At 42.3% G+C, this 14,584-nt stretch overlaps 1 protein-coding gene across 2 annotated transcripts in view; it reads right to left on the bottom strand.

Moving 5' to 3' along the window:
* Positions 1-14,584, bottom strand: part of EVC2 (EvC ciliary complex subunit 2) — a 146,857-nt gene that overhangs the window by 89,746 nt on the left and 42,527 nt on the right. The gene's annotated exons all lie outside the window — the stretch shown is intronic.

Here is a 14,584-nt window from a genome sequence, read left to right as displayed (position 1 = left end):
CCTGGGGAGTCTCCTCTTGCTCAATTTGAGAACGATCTCCATCCAATGCCCTGGAGACAACAGGGAAGCACCAGAGGGCGCCCAGCCTTGGCATCAGAAGACCCAGGTTTCAGCCCTGGACCAGCTATTTCTTAATAGAGAGAAGACCATTTCCAGCGGTGCTTGCCTGAAGAGAACCCGCAGGAACATTCCAGAAACAATACTGTAACCCACCTCCTTGAACCCCACAACCCACAGACACCCTCCTCTCACTCATTCATGAGACCCCTCAAGTCTCCACTCTCTTCCTCATTTTTTTGAGATTTCCTGATCATGTCCTGGAAGAAGAGCCCCCCAAAGATATCAGGTCCTATTCCCTTGCATCTGTAAAAGAGGCCTTATTTGAAAAAAGGGTCTTTGCAGATGTAAGTGAAGAATCACGGCTTGGGGAGCCCATCTTGGATTGTCTGGTGAAACCTCAATTCAATCACGAGTGTCTTCCTGGGCAGAGGCAGAGGGACTGGATACCTACAGAATAGGAACGACTCTTCCCAAGAGTATCTGCGGGACTGCAACCCCTTCAACACCTTGACTTCAGCCCAGTGAAACTGACTTTGGACTTCTGGCCTCCAGAACACGGGGACAATAAGTTTCTGCTGCTTGGAGCCACCCAGTTTGTATTACTTGGTTACAGCAGCCACAGGATATTACCACACTCCCCTGGCCCCTCTCCTAGGACAGTGTCTGGTCTCCTGCTCATCTGGAAAAGCCCTTCCAGTGCAGAGCAGGGGGCCAGACACTGCCCTAGCACTCTATGAGGCAGGCACAGTTATCCCCATTTTATAGATAAGACAACCAGAGTCACCCAATGGCAAGTGGCAGAGCTCAGACTCAAACCAGGCAGTCCGGCAGCTCGGCCTGAGTTCCTAGTCCCTGGGCTCTACCACCAGTCCTCGGCGGTCTCCGCATCCCCACCCAGAGAGCTGCAGGGGACGGTGCCTCCTCCAGGCAGCCTGGGACCACCAGCCTCAAATGGGCACTCCAGCTGCCTGGTGAGTCTTTGAGGTTTCTCTAGTAAGCCCCTTCCCCACTCTGGTAGGATTGTTCCATACTTTCCTACAGTCCTCCCCTCCCCTCCCTGACGTCCTCACCTTGTTCTTCCTTGAGAAGCTTCAGAAACATGAGTGCCATGTTCACAGCTCCCACCCACACACATGCACGCATCTACATTTACTCTGGGTCTTCCTTCGCAGTGTCATGGGTCTGGTGCCTCTCCAGTTCTTCCCCTGGAGCCCTGGCTCCCATCCCCTCCCACCTTCTCAATGACCTCTTTTCTGCAACTGTCCCTGCTGTCTCCTGCATCCTCAACCTCCCCTTCTCTGTGCTGGACCATCCCCATCAGAATGTGAAGATGCTCTGGCATTACCTTTAAGCACTCCCTCTCATGGGCCCATGTTACCCTTAAGCTATGGCCCCAATTCTCTGCAAAGCACCTTGAAGAAGCAGTCCATACATCTTATTGCCATTCTACTCACTCTTTTCTGGCTTTCTGTCCTTGCATCTCCCCCAAAGCTACTCTGATCATCAATGGTGTCCCAGTGGCTGAAAGCAAGACACTTGACTGAATTCCAGGCAATATTAGACGTGGTCGGTCACCCCTTTTATCTGGAACTCCTTCTCTCTTCACTTTCCAGACCTCCTTGTTCTCCTAGGTTCCTTTTAGTTTTCTGACTTCTAAACGTTGGCATTTCTTAGGGGACCGTTCTGGTTCCCTTCCCTCCCTGTCCTCTCCTATAGGTTCCCCCATTAATCCCCATCTCTACTTAGCACCTCCATCCAGACTTACACCCGATAACGGGCCTACAAAGCTAACTGCCCACCTGACACCTCCATCTGGGTGTCTCAAAGGCATCTTTCAGTCGCCATGTCCAAAGCTAACTTCTAATCTTTTCCTCAAAATGCAACCCTGCCCGCTTTTTCCTCATCTTAAGAAATAGCACCACATTCTCCTGGTTGGTCAGGCTGAAACTTAGGCATCATCCTTGAAGGCTCTTTCTCCTTCAAACCCCACTCCCAATCCACCAGCAGGTCCTGCTGCATCTCCCTCATTCATTCCTCAATTCCACGAGTACATATGGAGCCTGTAGGATGGACATCGGACAGACCTACATCCTGGGGGGTCTGGTTTGAGTAGCCTTGCACCTCCTAATCTTTGCCATCAAATTAACCAACAGTGGTTGTAAAAAACATATCATATGGTTGGTACATAAAAAATGACTCAATACAGGCAGACCTTGTTTTATTGAGCTCAGCTTTACTGAACTTCGCAGCTACTGTGTTTTTTACAAATTGAAGGTTTGTAGCAACCCAGTGCTGAGCAAGTCTATGGGTGCTATTTTTTCAGTAGCATTTGCTCACTTCTGTCTCTGTGTTGTATTTTGGCATTCTTGCATTATGTCTATTTTTTTTCATTATTATATTTGTTAAGGTGACCTGTGATCAGCGATCTCTGATGATACTATTGTAACTGTTTTGGGGTGCCACAAATGGTGCCCATACAAGATGGCAAATTTAGCCAATAAATATCGTGTGTGTTCTGACTGCTCCACTAACTGGCCATTCCCTCATCTCCCTCCCTGTCCTTGGGTCTCCCTGTTCCCTGAGACACAACAATTTTGAAATGAGGCTGATTAATAACCCCACAATGGCCTCTAAGGGTTCAAATGAAAGGAAGTTACACATCTCTCACTTTAAATCAAAAGCACTTTTAAGCAATAAAGTACTTTTAAATTAAGGTATGTACATTGTTTTCTTAGACATAATGCTATTGCACACTTAATAGGCTACAGTATAATGTATACATAACTTTTACACGCACTGGGAAACCAAAAAATTTATGGAACCTGCTTTATTGCAGTGGCCTGGAATGGAACCCAGTATCTCCCAGGTATGCCTGGACATATGTTTAAAAGCCTCAGTTTTACAAATACTCTAATAAACACCCACTTGGTACTGATGCCAAAACCTCAGCCTCTCTGCGCTGGTGCTGAATCAAGTCTCAGAGACAGAGTTTTGGCAGACAAAGGGGGACACAGCAGGCTCCTGCCCTCGAAAATTATGTGTTCCAATGCAACAGGATTTGATGGGGAGTTTTATAGCAACAAAAGTGTGGGGCTGCTAAGATTAGGATGTGTCCTTGGCCTGTACCTCTAATCTGGTCTCAGGTAATCTTGATGAATTTCTCTGGTTCCTTTAATGTAGCCTCAGGTGGTCTTTCTCATATGAAGATTGCTGACATTTTAAATAGCTTAAAGACAGTGTTGTGTGGATCCCTTGAGGTGGAACCAGGACCCTGCCCCAAGGCTGCACTATTGTTTCTTGACTGCCCCTCCCTTGCCTTTGCATCCCTTCCCTTCCTGGATTAGCAAATGTTCGAATCTGCTCTTTGGAACTCAGGGAAGGTCATGGAGGATGGAGTCAAGAAATGGAGGACAGAAAGGCTTCCATGCCCAGGAGCCCCACGGGGTCCTGCTCAGTTTCAGTACAAATCATGATTTTGAGACAGTTTAGAAGGTGATGTTGGTAACATCAAAAGATAGCAATAAGCTTCCTTTTAATAACAGAGGAAATAAACACAGATCTGGACTTATTTTCTTCTTTTTCTTTGTCTCTAGAAAAACCTAAACTCCATCTTTAAAAAGCTGTTCCATCAATAGAACAGTGGATTTGAAAGCACTCAGGCCTGGGGCCAAATCTACTACCACTTTAGCATTCTCAGGCAAAACCAATAAATGTTCCTGAACATCAGCTTCCTTTGTTAGAGTTGCTGTGAAAATTAAGTAAGATCATGGGTGTGAGGTTCTTGGTGGTGCTAAGAGCCAGAGCAAGGCCGGACCTAAAACCCTGTGGGCACACCATGATTCCAGAAGCTTCTGGGACCAGCCAGTTGTGGTCAGTTCCTCCCTTCTCCTGTCCCAGCATGCCTGGGGCTGAGCCACCTTCATTATGACCATAGTCGAGGAGCCTGATAAAGATCAAAGGAAATATTCCTTCTTCAAATCCTCTCTGTAAGAGGCAGCCTATGAATAAGCAATGTGAAAGATAAACAACCAAGCAAACCAAGGAAATGGTCTTTGTCAAAAATAAATCAGCAACATAGGGCAAAGTTACGGCTCTGATGGGTCTGGGAAATGAGGTGGCAACCAAACCACCAGCAATGTTTAGAATCCCGGCTAGACCTCATGTAAGAATTACAAATGGGATACATGAATTGCTGGAGAAAAACTCTATTTCTAGGGGGGAGACGATCACAGATTCCCACGTATGCTAAGCCCCTGACATTCTGAGTGACATTTTTCATTCTGGGAGTTTCTAAGCCTGCCATAAGTCAAGATGGAAAGATTAAAAGTAATTGGCAATGCTACGGTTTTTTAAAACAATCACCAGGTCCCAAAACGAGCATCCAACCACAGTGCCTTAAACAGAACTGGCAGTCAATAAATACCGAGTGTCAGGATGGGGAGGGAGGGCAGAGAGATGGGGGGAGGAAGGCAGGAGAAAACTCAGTTCTCTAGCTGAGGACTTTCAGGTCATGCTTGATAATCAATGTTAAACACTCTTCAGACAAAATATGATCTGTTCCCAAGGAGAAACAAATATAAAAGTTCAGAGCTACTAAATGATGTACAAGAATAAAATCTTGGTGAACCCCCATATCCCTATTGCATTCACACACCAGGATCAGCAAATTGCAGCAGCTGAGAATAATCTCATGGGATAAAGGAAGACTATGCTTTTCATAGGCTAACACCTCTTGAATCTAAAACAAAGCCGGGATGTTCAATCCTTTCCTATTTTATACTACTAATGATACTGAGCAAGACCCTGTGGCGCTCCTGGGCACAAAGGCCTTTCTGTGTCCCCCATTTCTCGGATGACAGGAAATTGGCTTCATTCAGCCTCTGGGACCTTCCCTAAGTACCAAAGGGCAGGTTCAAACAGATGCTAATTAGGGAAGTGAGGGGATGCAGAGACAAGGGAGGAAAAGTCAGGAAACAATAGTGCTGCCTTGGGGCAGGATCCTGGTTCCCCCTTAAGGGATACACACATAACAATATCTTTGAGCTGTTTTGCAGATACTGAAACCCCCACCAGATGGGGGAAATTAACTATATGCTGCCCACAAGCACATAGACCCAGACAGTTGGAACCAGAAGGTTGATGATGCTGACTCTCACTTACCTCACCACCCGCCAATCAGAAGAATGTCCACGAACTCATCATGCCCTTTTTGAACCATTATTATAAAACTTCTCTCTACCCCCTCCAGGTCAGGACACACAGTTCTGGGTGCATTAACACTGTGATCCTTATTGCCTGGCAAAGCAATAAAGCTATTCTTTTCTACTTCACCCAAGACTCTGTCTCTGAGATTTAATTCAGTGTCAGGGTACAAAAACTGGATTCGGCTTTACAAATTACTCAGGTCAGAAGGTGACAGAGTCCGATCTACTTGCAAAATTAAATATCTAAGTGCTGATCACACAAACCAAATCATTTCACTCTACTCATTTTCAAGTTTTGGAAGAAAACATTCTTTCAGTTACGAAGGACACTGATAATCACCTGCTTGTGCCACTTAATATAATTAAGAGATATTTATGAATCTCTGCCAGTAACCACCCCCTGTCCTCCTCCCTCTGCCTTCTTGGACAGTGTGGTGAATTTCAAGTTGTCACCCCTGGCATTCTGATTAGGGAACTAAGCTAAAATGAAGGCTCACATCGGAATGGCCGCACAACCCTGATGCCCAGAAATGGGTTAACAGGCCCGATTCCCAGCTGGGTGCCAGGTCAGCCCGGCATTCTCGAAGCTAACAGCCTGGCCCTGCAGGCCCTGCATGGAGGTGCTCACTCAGCTGGGAAGGAGCTGCTTTTTAATCAGGAGGAAAGTCTCTCTCTGCTTAGAAACCCCCATCAGCACACCAAGTGCTGTGAGTCAGACAGCAGAGCTCCTGCTTGGACCAATAGGTGGTCCCTCTAAAGACAAGGAGGCCGCACCATTTCTGGTTCTGTCTTGGGTCCAGCTTGTAACAGAGCAGGACCCTGTGGGGCCTTCCTGGGACAGACCCCTGCCCGATACCCTTTGCTGTAGCTCCTCTATGAAGGACCTATATAACAGTATCAGATGCACATTTCCTGAGTTGTTTTACAGATGCTAAAACCTCCAGCAAATGAAAGAAATTAACTACTTGATGACCATGAGCACACAGCCCCCAGACAGTACTTGAGGACTGATCATGTTAACCCCTATGACTCCGCCCCATTATCTCACCATCAACCAATCAGAGAGCTGTGCATGAGCTGATCACACACCCTGGGAAGCTCCTCTCTCACCTGGCCTTTAAAAATGCTTTGCTGATTGAATCAGTGCTCTGTGGTGACCTAAATGGGAAGGAAATCTAAATAAGAGTGGATATATGTATATGTATAACCAATTCACTTTGCTGTAGAGCAGAAACTAACACAACATTATAAAGCAACTATACTCCAATAAAAATTTTTAAAAAACGCTTTGCTGAAAACTATTATATATAGAATGGATAAAGAACAAGGTCCTACTGTATAGTACAAGAAACTATATTCAGTATCTAGTGATAAACCATAATGGAAAAGAATGTGAAAAAGAATGTATATATGTATAACTGAATCACTCTGATGTACAGTAGAAATTAACACAACATTGTAAATCAACTATACTTCAATAAAATAAATTTTTTAAAAATGCTTTGATGAGATCCACCCAGGAGTTGGGAGTTTTGAGCACTAGCTGCCCTGGACTCCTTGCTTGGCGCCCTGCAATCAAGCTGTACTTTCCTTCCCCACAAGCAGGTGTCAGTAGATTGGCTTTACTGCCAATGGGTGACAAGCTCTTCCAATTTCGGTTGCTATCTGCAATGTTCTTGAGAAGGACTCAAGGAAGTGCTGCTCATCTTGAACACCTCTCTTCAGCATCTGCTAATATCCCTTTAAGTTAGATCCAGGCTTCGAGGCACCACTGCAGGGAAAACTCTACCATCATGTATCTTTCATATCAGTACACTTCACAGTATCCCAGAGAAGTAGGTTATGGTTTCCCCAGATGAGAGATGAGGAAACTGAGGCTCAGGGAGGTATTGGTAAAGTATAATGTGCTTGATTTTAAATTCTGAGAAAGCTCAAGACCTGTTCTGTCACTTACTAGATGTGTGACTATGGATAAACTGCTTTACTTAGCCATGTAGCAGATTCTTCAACTATCAGTTATGGAAAATAAGATGCCCTAAAGAGCATCTGTACGAGGACCAAATTAACTAAGGCCTGGGAAAGAGATTGTACATTTTTATACACTACACAAATACAAGTTATTATAGAAAAATATAAGGCCTTATAGCTTATCAGCATGGTGATGACTCCAAATTCATAGAAATTACTCCCCAGTGGGAAGTGGGCAGATGAAGCTATACCTCTTGACTCTAGAATCAGAAAGTTTGCTGTACATGCAATCCAGTTTGAAGGGTTCCCAAGTGGCCCCAGTACTAATAATCAGCAGTATAACAAGAAAGCAAAGAAAGAAAAAATAAAAAACCGATACAACCAAATGAGAATCCAATCTCTTCAGATGGTGCATTTGGCATAAATGGATCTTCCAAAGAACTCTGCCCCAGATTCAGCATCTAACTGTTGTCCTGAAGGTGTACCCCTCTCCTTCCTCCAATCTCCTGGACACTTCTGCAGCCTCTGGATCTACTGAGCAGCTGGAACTGTTGAGTGGTCCCCTCTCTCCCTCTCAAACATGAATACATAAATAAACTAACAAACAAAACCCAGAACCCTGGGGAGGAATCCAAAAATTTTTCCTCCCCTTCAATGTTCAAACTGTACCCCCGTGCATATATGCACAGTCAGGTAACAATGAGTTACCCAGTTCTATAGGCTCTTCCCTCTTGACCCTCTCCTCCTCAAGTCTACTGTTTCCACCCTGCATCACACTTCAACATCTCCCACAAAGTCTCCCTCACTCTCCCCTCTAAGCCATTCACCATTTGCATTCAGGCTAGTCTTTTAAAACAGAATCTACCCTATATTAATAAACCACTGCCTGGGTCTCCAATGCCTACTGCAGAGCCTCACATCCTGAGATCTCTGTGACCCAGCTTCTCCATCCTAAGCCAACACTTAAGTAAGTAAACCAAGGCCACATGGTGGTACAGCCCAGATTTAAATCTGACCTAATTCCAGGGACCATGGTCTTAACCAATGCACTCAATGGCCCTATTGTTCTAATGCTATTTTGAGCCTTGTCTGTTTCCACATTTATCTTCCCCCTAGGCTGCCACTGATAGCAGAGACTGTGTCTGGTTCATTGCCCAGAGTATGGTTTACACAAAGAAGGGTTCTGTTTCTATGAAGGGTGGTCTAGGTAATTTTGAAAAACCATCCTACTGGAAACAGTTAGAAAAGCTGGACAAAAACAAAATCTGTTTGAAAGCATCTGAGGGTTAACAAGGCAGTGAATAAATATGAGGCCAAGCTCTAGGAGAACGAGGAGGCTCAGAGATGGCAGTCCCATATTTGGGGCCAGTGTGTTCCTAAGAGCATCTGGTGGTTCTAGAAGAGGCAGCCCAGGCGCTGAAAAGCTAAGTAGAATTTCTGATGCTGAAAACTGGAGTTCAAAGACCAATGAGGAGATGTCACCATGATGAAATCCCTTGGCCTTTTGGTTGGTATTCATACCTTAGGAATAAAGGACACCTGAAACAGATCAGCCCTTGGAGGAAATGAAGCCCAGCTTTGAATGAACTCAATTTCTGATTAGAATAAGATAACCTACAATTATACCCTTAGCTGCCGGGCAGAAGATAACACCATTCCTAGTCCTCAAACTGTCTCCCCCATTTTCATTTACAATGTCTGGCACACAATCAAAACAATCTAGGTATACGAGGAGACAGGAAAATCAGATCACAAACTAAGAGGGACAACAGGTAAATGACACAGAACACGGGTAAAGATAATGAAGTTTTCACACGGAGACAATAATTATGCTTAATATGTTCAAGGAAATAAAAGATACGACTGAGAATTTTAGCAACAACTGAAAAAAGGAAGCATATAAAGAAGTCATCTACCAATATTTGTGAAGTGAAAGAAGGAAAGGCCAAATTGATGAAATTTACTGAGTGATAGTCAGCCACCAGACTGTGTCGATGTGCCCAGCCAGGAGAAACTGTGGTCAGTGCAGCACCCTGATTAAGGGCATGTACCCTGGAGCCACAGTGAGTGGGTTTCAAATCTGTCCCTCTCATTTACTAGTGTGCACCCTGGGACAAGCTCTTTAACCTTAAGTCCTCATTTGTAAGATGGTAAAAACAATGATACCTGCTTCCTACAGTTGTTGAGAGGATTATACATATTTGTAAAGTTCTTAGGACCACGTCTGGCTCTATGTTCTACTACTCATACATAGAACACTATAAGTATTTGTCAAATAAATAAAAAGAAATGGGTATAGTGGAGGACGTCAGCATCAGGGTGGAGTGAGACACCATCTTCGTCTCCCCTTCAATCAATAACCAGTAAAGCACCCACAATGCAACAAAGGTGCCTCAGCCCAACAGGATGCCAGAGAATTCCACACATTTGTGCATCTAAAGGTGAACAGGCTAGAACACATAGAGGAGGCAGAACTGGGGAAAGAGCAGAGGTGGTACCTGGCAGTCCTGGCCCCCCAAGCCATGGCAGGTGAGCCCACAGCCCCAAAGATCCCTGTAGCAGCAGGGGGAGGTGGCACACAAAACTGACATCCTGGCCACAGCAGTTCCCATGGCCATAGGTAACTGGGCAGCAGCGGCAGTGGAGCCTGAGACCCTGTCCCTCCAGCTACTGAGGTACCCATGACTTTGATCCCTCCACCCCCAACCCCCAGCAGCAGAGCCCATGAACATTACAACACTGGACACGGCAGCGGTGCCTATGTGATTCTAACTCCCCTCCACTCCCCCCAGTGGTGGCAGAGCCTGCAACTCAGGGCCTCCCAGATGCAGCAGAAAAGCCCTTCATCCTGATGCCCCAGGTAGCAAACGCCACTGACAGTGACAACAGCAAGGGACCAACAAACCCAGAGGCACAAGACATGGTAATGAGGACCTGGAGCCACACCTCTGACAGAGGCAGTGAAGGATGAAAAGTGCCAACTCTCGGATATAAGTAGAGGCAGCTCAGAATCAAGCGAAAAGGTGTTTGCTACTTCAAATGCCCTGGCAGAGGAACAACTCATCAAGCACCATGAAGAACCACAGTAACACTGCACCACAAAAAGAAAATGACAACTCTCCAGAAACCAAACAAAGTCACGGAATGCTGAGATCTAACATATAAAGAATTCAAAATAGCTGTCATGAAGAAACTCAGTAAGCTACAAGAAAACTCCAAAAAAGGCAGTTCAACAGGCTGAGGAATAAAATTAATGAATAGAAGGGTTACTTTACCAAAGAAATTGAAACTCAAAAAAAGAATCAAGCTGAAGAACTCATAAACAAAGTAAATAATGCATTAGAAAGCATTGGAAATAGAGCAGCCCATATGGAGGAGAGAATTAGTGAGCTCAAAAATAGGAATCTAGCAAGATACAAGTAGAAGAGGAAAGAGAAATAAGATGTTAAAAAAAAAGGAAATTCTATGAGAGCTATTCAACTCTTTTACGAAGGGTAACATTAGGGTAATGAGTATCCCAGGGAAGAGAGGGAGAAAGGAACAGGGAGTTTATTTAGAGAAATAACAGAATTCACAAAGCTGGGAAAGGAACTGGATATATAAGTCTATGAAGCTAAGAGAACACCTAATTACCTCAATGCAAAATGACCTTCTCCAAAACACACTATATTAAAACTGTAAAAATCAATGACAAGGAAAGAATTTTAAAGGCAGCGAGGGAAAAAGGGTTCCTACAAAGGAACCACCAGTATGCTATCACCAGATTTCTCAACAGAAACTTTACAGGCCAGGAGGGAACAGAATGACATTCTCAAAATACTGAAAGATAAAAACTGTCACCCAATAATACTCTTTCCAGCAAGGTTATCATTCAGATATGAGGGAGAAATAAAGGTTTTCCCAGACAAACACAGCTTGAGGGAGTTCATCACCACTAGACCTGTCTTACAAGAAATGTTGATGGGAAACCTTCGATCAGAAACAAAAAGGCCAAGTACCCAAAAGTTTGAGTAAGGTGATAAATAGAATCAGAAAATTGTTACTCTTTTCCAGAATAGGTTTTAAAACACTTTATTATAGCATAAAGGTTAAAGGCAGGGGGAAAGGCAGAAAAAATAATGATAACTACTTCAGTTTGGTAACACAACATAAAAATGGATAATTTGAGAAAACAAAAACATAAAAGGGGAAGAGGAAAAAGATGGAACCCATAGAGTTAAATGAAGATAAGGTGTTATTAGCATAAAAAAGGACTATTTTATCTATGAGAAGTTTTATACAAACATCATGATAACCACAAAACATAAATCAAGGGCAGAGACACAAAACATAAAAAAAAAAAGAGGAAACTGAGAAAAACATCAGAGAAAACCACCAAATCAAAATGGCAGACAGAAACATAAGGGGGAAAAAAAAAAGAGTGGCGAGATAAAGCAACCAGGAAACAAAAGATAAAATGACAATACTAAGTTCTCATCTATCAATAATAACCTTAAATGTAAATATATTGAATTCACCAACCAAAAGACAAGGAATAGTTGGATGGATTAAAAAAAAGACCCAACTACATGCTCCCTCCAGGAGACCCATCTCAGCTCTAAAGACAAACACATGCTCAAAGTGGAGGGATGGAAAATGACAACCAAAAAAGGGAGTGTAGCCATTCTCATGTCAGACAAAACAGACTTCAAGCCAAAAAAGGGTAACAAGAGATAAAAATGAACAGTATATAATTATAAAGGGGGAAATTCATTAAGAAGACATAACAGTTATTAGTGTATATGCACTTAACATAGGAGCACCAAAATATATAAAAGTTATTAACAGACTGAAAGGGAGAAATTATTTCACACAGTATTGGAAGTCCTAGCCAGAATAATTAAGCAAGAAAAAAACTAAAGTTATCCAAATTGGAAAGAAAGAAGTAAACCTGTCACTATTTGCAGATGACATAATTTTATATATAGGAAACCCTAAAGACTCCAGCAAAAAACTAAAAGAAATAATAAACACATAAAGTTGCAGGATAGAAAATCAACATATAAAAATCTGTTGTATTTCTTATGCTAACAACAAGCTACCAGAAAGAGAAATTAGGAAAAAATCCCATTTACAATCACAACAAAAAATATAAAATAACTAGGAATAAATTTAACCAAAGAGGTGAAAATATGTACACTGAAAAGCATATAACACTGTTGAAAGAAACTGAAGAAGGCACAAATAAATGGAAAGATATTCCCTGCTAGTGGATTGGAAGAATGACATTGTTAAAGCACCCACATTACCTAAAGTAATCTACAGATTCAATGCAATCCCTATCAAAATCTCAAGGACACTGTTCACAGAAATAGAACAAATATTCTAAAATATATATAGAACCACAAAAGACCCTGAATAGCCAAAGCAATCCTGAGAAAAAAGAGCAAAGCTGGAGGTATCACATGCCCTAATTTTAAACTATATTACAAAACTATAATAGTCAAAACACTGTGGTACTGGCACAAAAACAGACACATAGATCAATGGAACAGAATTGAGAGCCCAGAAATAAATCCATGCATTGGACAATTAATTTACAACAAAGTAGCAAAGAACATACAATGGATAAAGGATAGTCTCTTCAATAAATGAGGTTGGGAAAGCTGGACAGCCACATGCAAAAAAAGTGAAACTAGACCACTCTCTCACATCATACACCAAAATCAATTCAAAATGGATTGAAGACTTAAATGTAAAACCTGAAATCATAAAAATCCTAGAAGACAATACAGTTGGTATGCTCTTGGTCATGGGTCTTAAGAATATCTTTCCAAATATGTCTCCTCAGGCAAAGGGATCAAAAGCAAAAATAAACAAATGGGACTACATCAAACTAAAAAGATAATGCACAGCAAAGGAAACTATTAACAAAATGAAAAGACAACCTACTAAATGGGAGAAGACACTTGCAAGCAATATGTCCAATAAGCAGTAATATCCAAAATATATAAAGAACTGAGACAACTCAACAACAAAACAACCCAATTGAAAAATGGGTGGAGCTGAATAGATATTTTTTCAAAGGAGACATACAGATGGCCAACAGGCACATGACAACAATAGCATGAATTTTTAGGGAAATGCAAATCAAAACCACAATGAGCTATCACCTCACACTTGTTAGAATGACTATTATCAAAAATGCATGAAATAACAAGTGCTGGTGGGAATATAAATTGGTGCAGCTATTATGGAAAACAGTATGGAGATTCCTCAAAAAAATAAGAATAGAGCCACCATATAATATCCCACTTCTGGGTATTTATCCAAAGAATATGAAAACATTAATTTGAAAAGATACATGCACTCCTGTGCTCACTGCATCATTGCAATTGCCAAGATATGGAAGGAACCTAAGTGCCTGTTAACAGATGAATGGATAAAGATGTGGTATACGTATGGAATACTATTCAGCCATAAAAAGATGAAATCTTGCCATCTGCAACAACACAGATGGACCTTGAGGGTATTATGTAAGTGAAATAAGTCAGATGGAGAAAGAAAATATCATATGATTTTACTCATGTGTGGAATACAGAAAAGAAACAAACAAAACACAAAATAAATGAACAAAACCAAACATGTAGATACAGAGAACAGAATAGTGGTTACCAGAGAGGAATGAGGGGGAAGGCAAAATGGGTAAAGGGGATCAGCTGCATGGTGAAGGATGAAAACTAAATTTTTGGTGCTGAACGTACTGTAGGGTATACAGAAGTAGTATTTAATATTGTACACATGAAATATATAATGTTATAAACCAACGTTGCCTCAATAAGTAATAAAATAAAATACAGATACTCAGGTCCTGGTCCTTAAAAGTAAATTATAGATAGATAAATAGATAAAAATTAAAAATAAAAAGAACTGAATTCAGTTTAGCCAACAATCACATCACCTGGTCTGGCCTCTCTCTCAAGGCGTTACTTCCTCTCCTTCACTACACTACTCAATCCCAATCCACACATCAATCATACTGAGCTCCTTACACTTCACCAAATGTACATATCTTGTCCATTTCCCATCTTGGCATCTGCCCTGTCTTTCCTCTGCTTGAAAAGCCTCTCCTCCCTTAACCTACTTGAAAAACTTCTGCTCGTGCTTCAAGAATTAGTTAAAATACCTCTTCCTCTGGGAAACATTTCCATGACCTGCTCAGAGGTAATTACTTTTTCTTCTGGGCTCAGCTAGCCCTGATCTTTGCATGGTACTCATCAAACTTTTATGGTCACTTCTGTTTCTGTGCTTGTCTTCCCACTAGGTCAGACTGCCTTATAGCTCAAACTGTGTCTTATCTCTTTTCTCAAATA

Source organism: Hippopotamus amphibius, chromosome 13 (genome assembly GCF_030028045.1).
Source record: "Hippopotamus amphibius kiboko isolate mHipAmp2 chromosome 13, mHipAmp2.hap2, whole genome shotgun sequence".
Classification (NCBI taxonomy): domain Eukaryota; kingdom Metazoa; phylum Chordata; class Mammalia; order Artiodactyla; family Hippopotamidae; genus Hippopotamus; species Hippopotamus amphibius.
The sequence above is the reverse complement of the archived record's forward strand: the minus strand, read 5'-3'. Positions and strand labels throughout refer to the sequence as shown.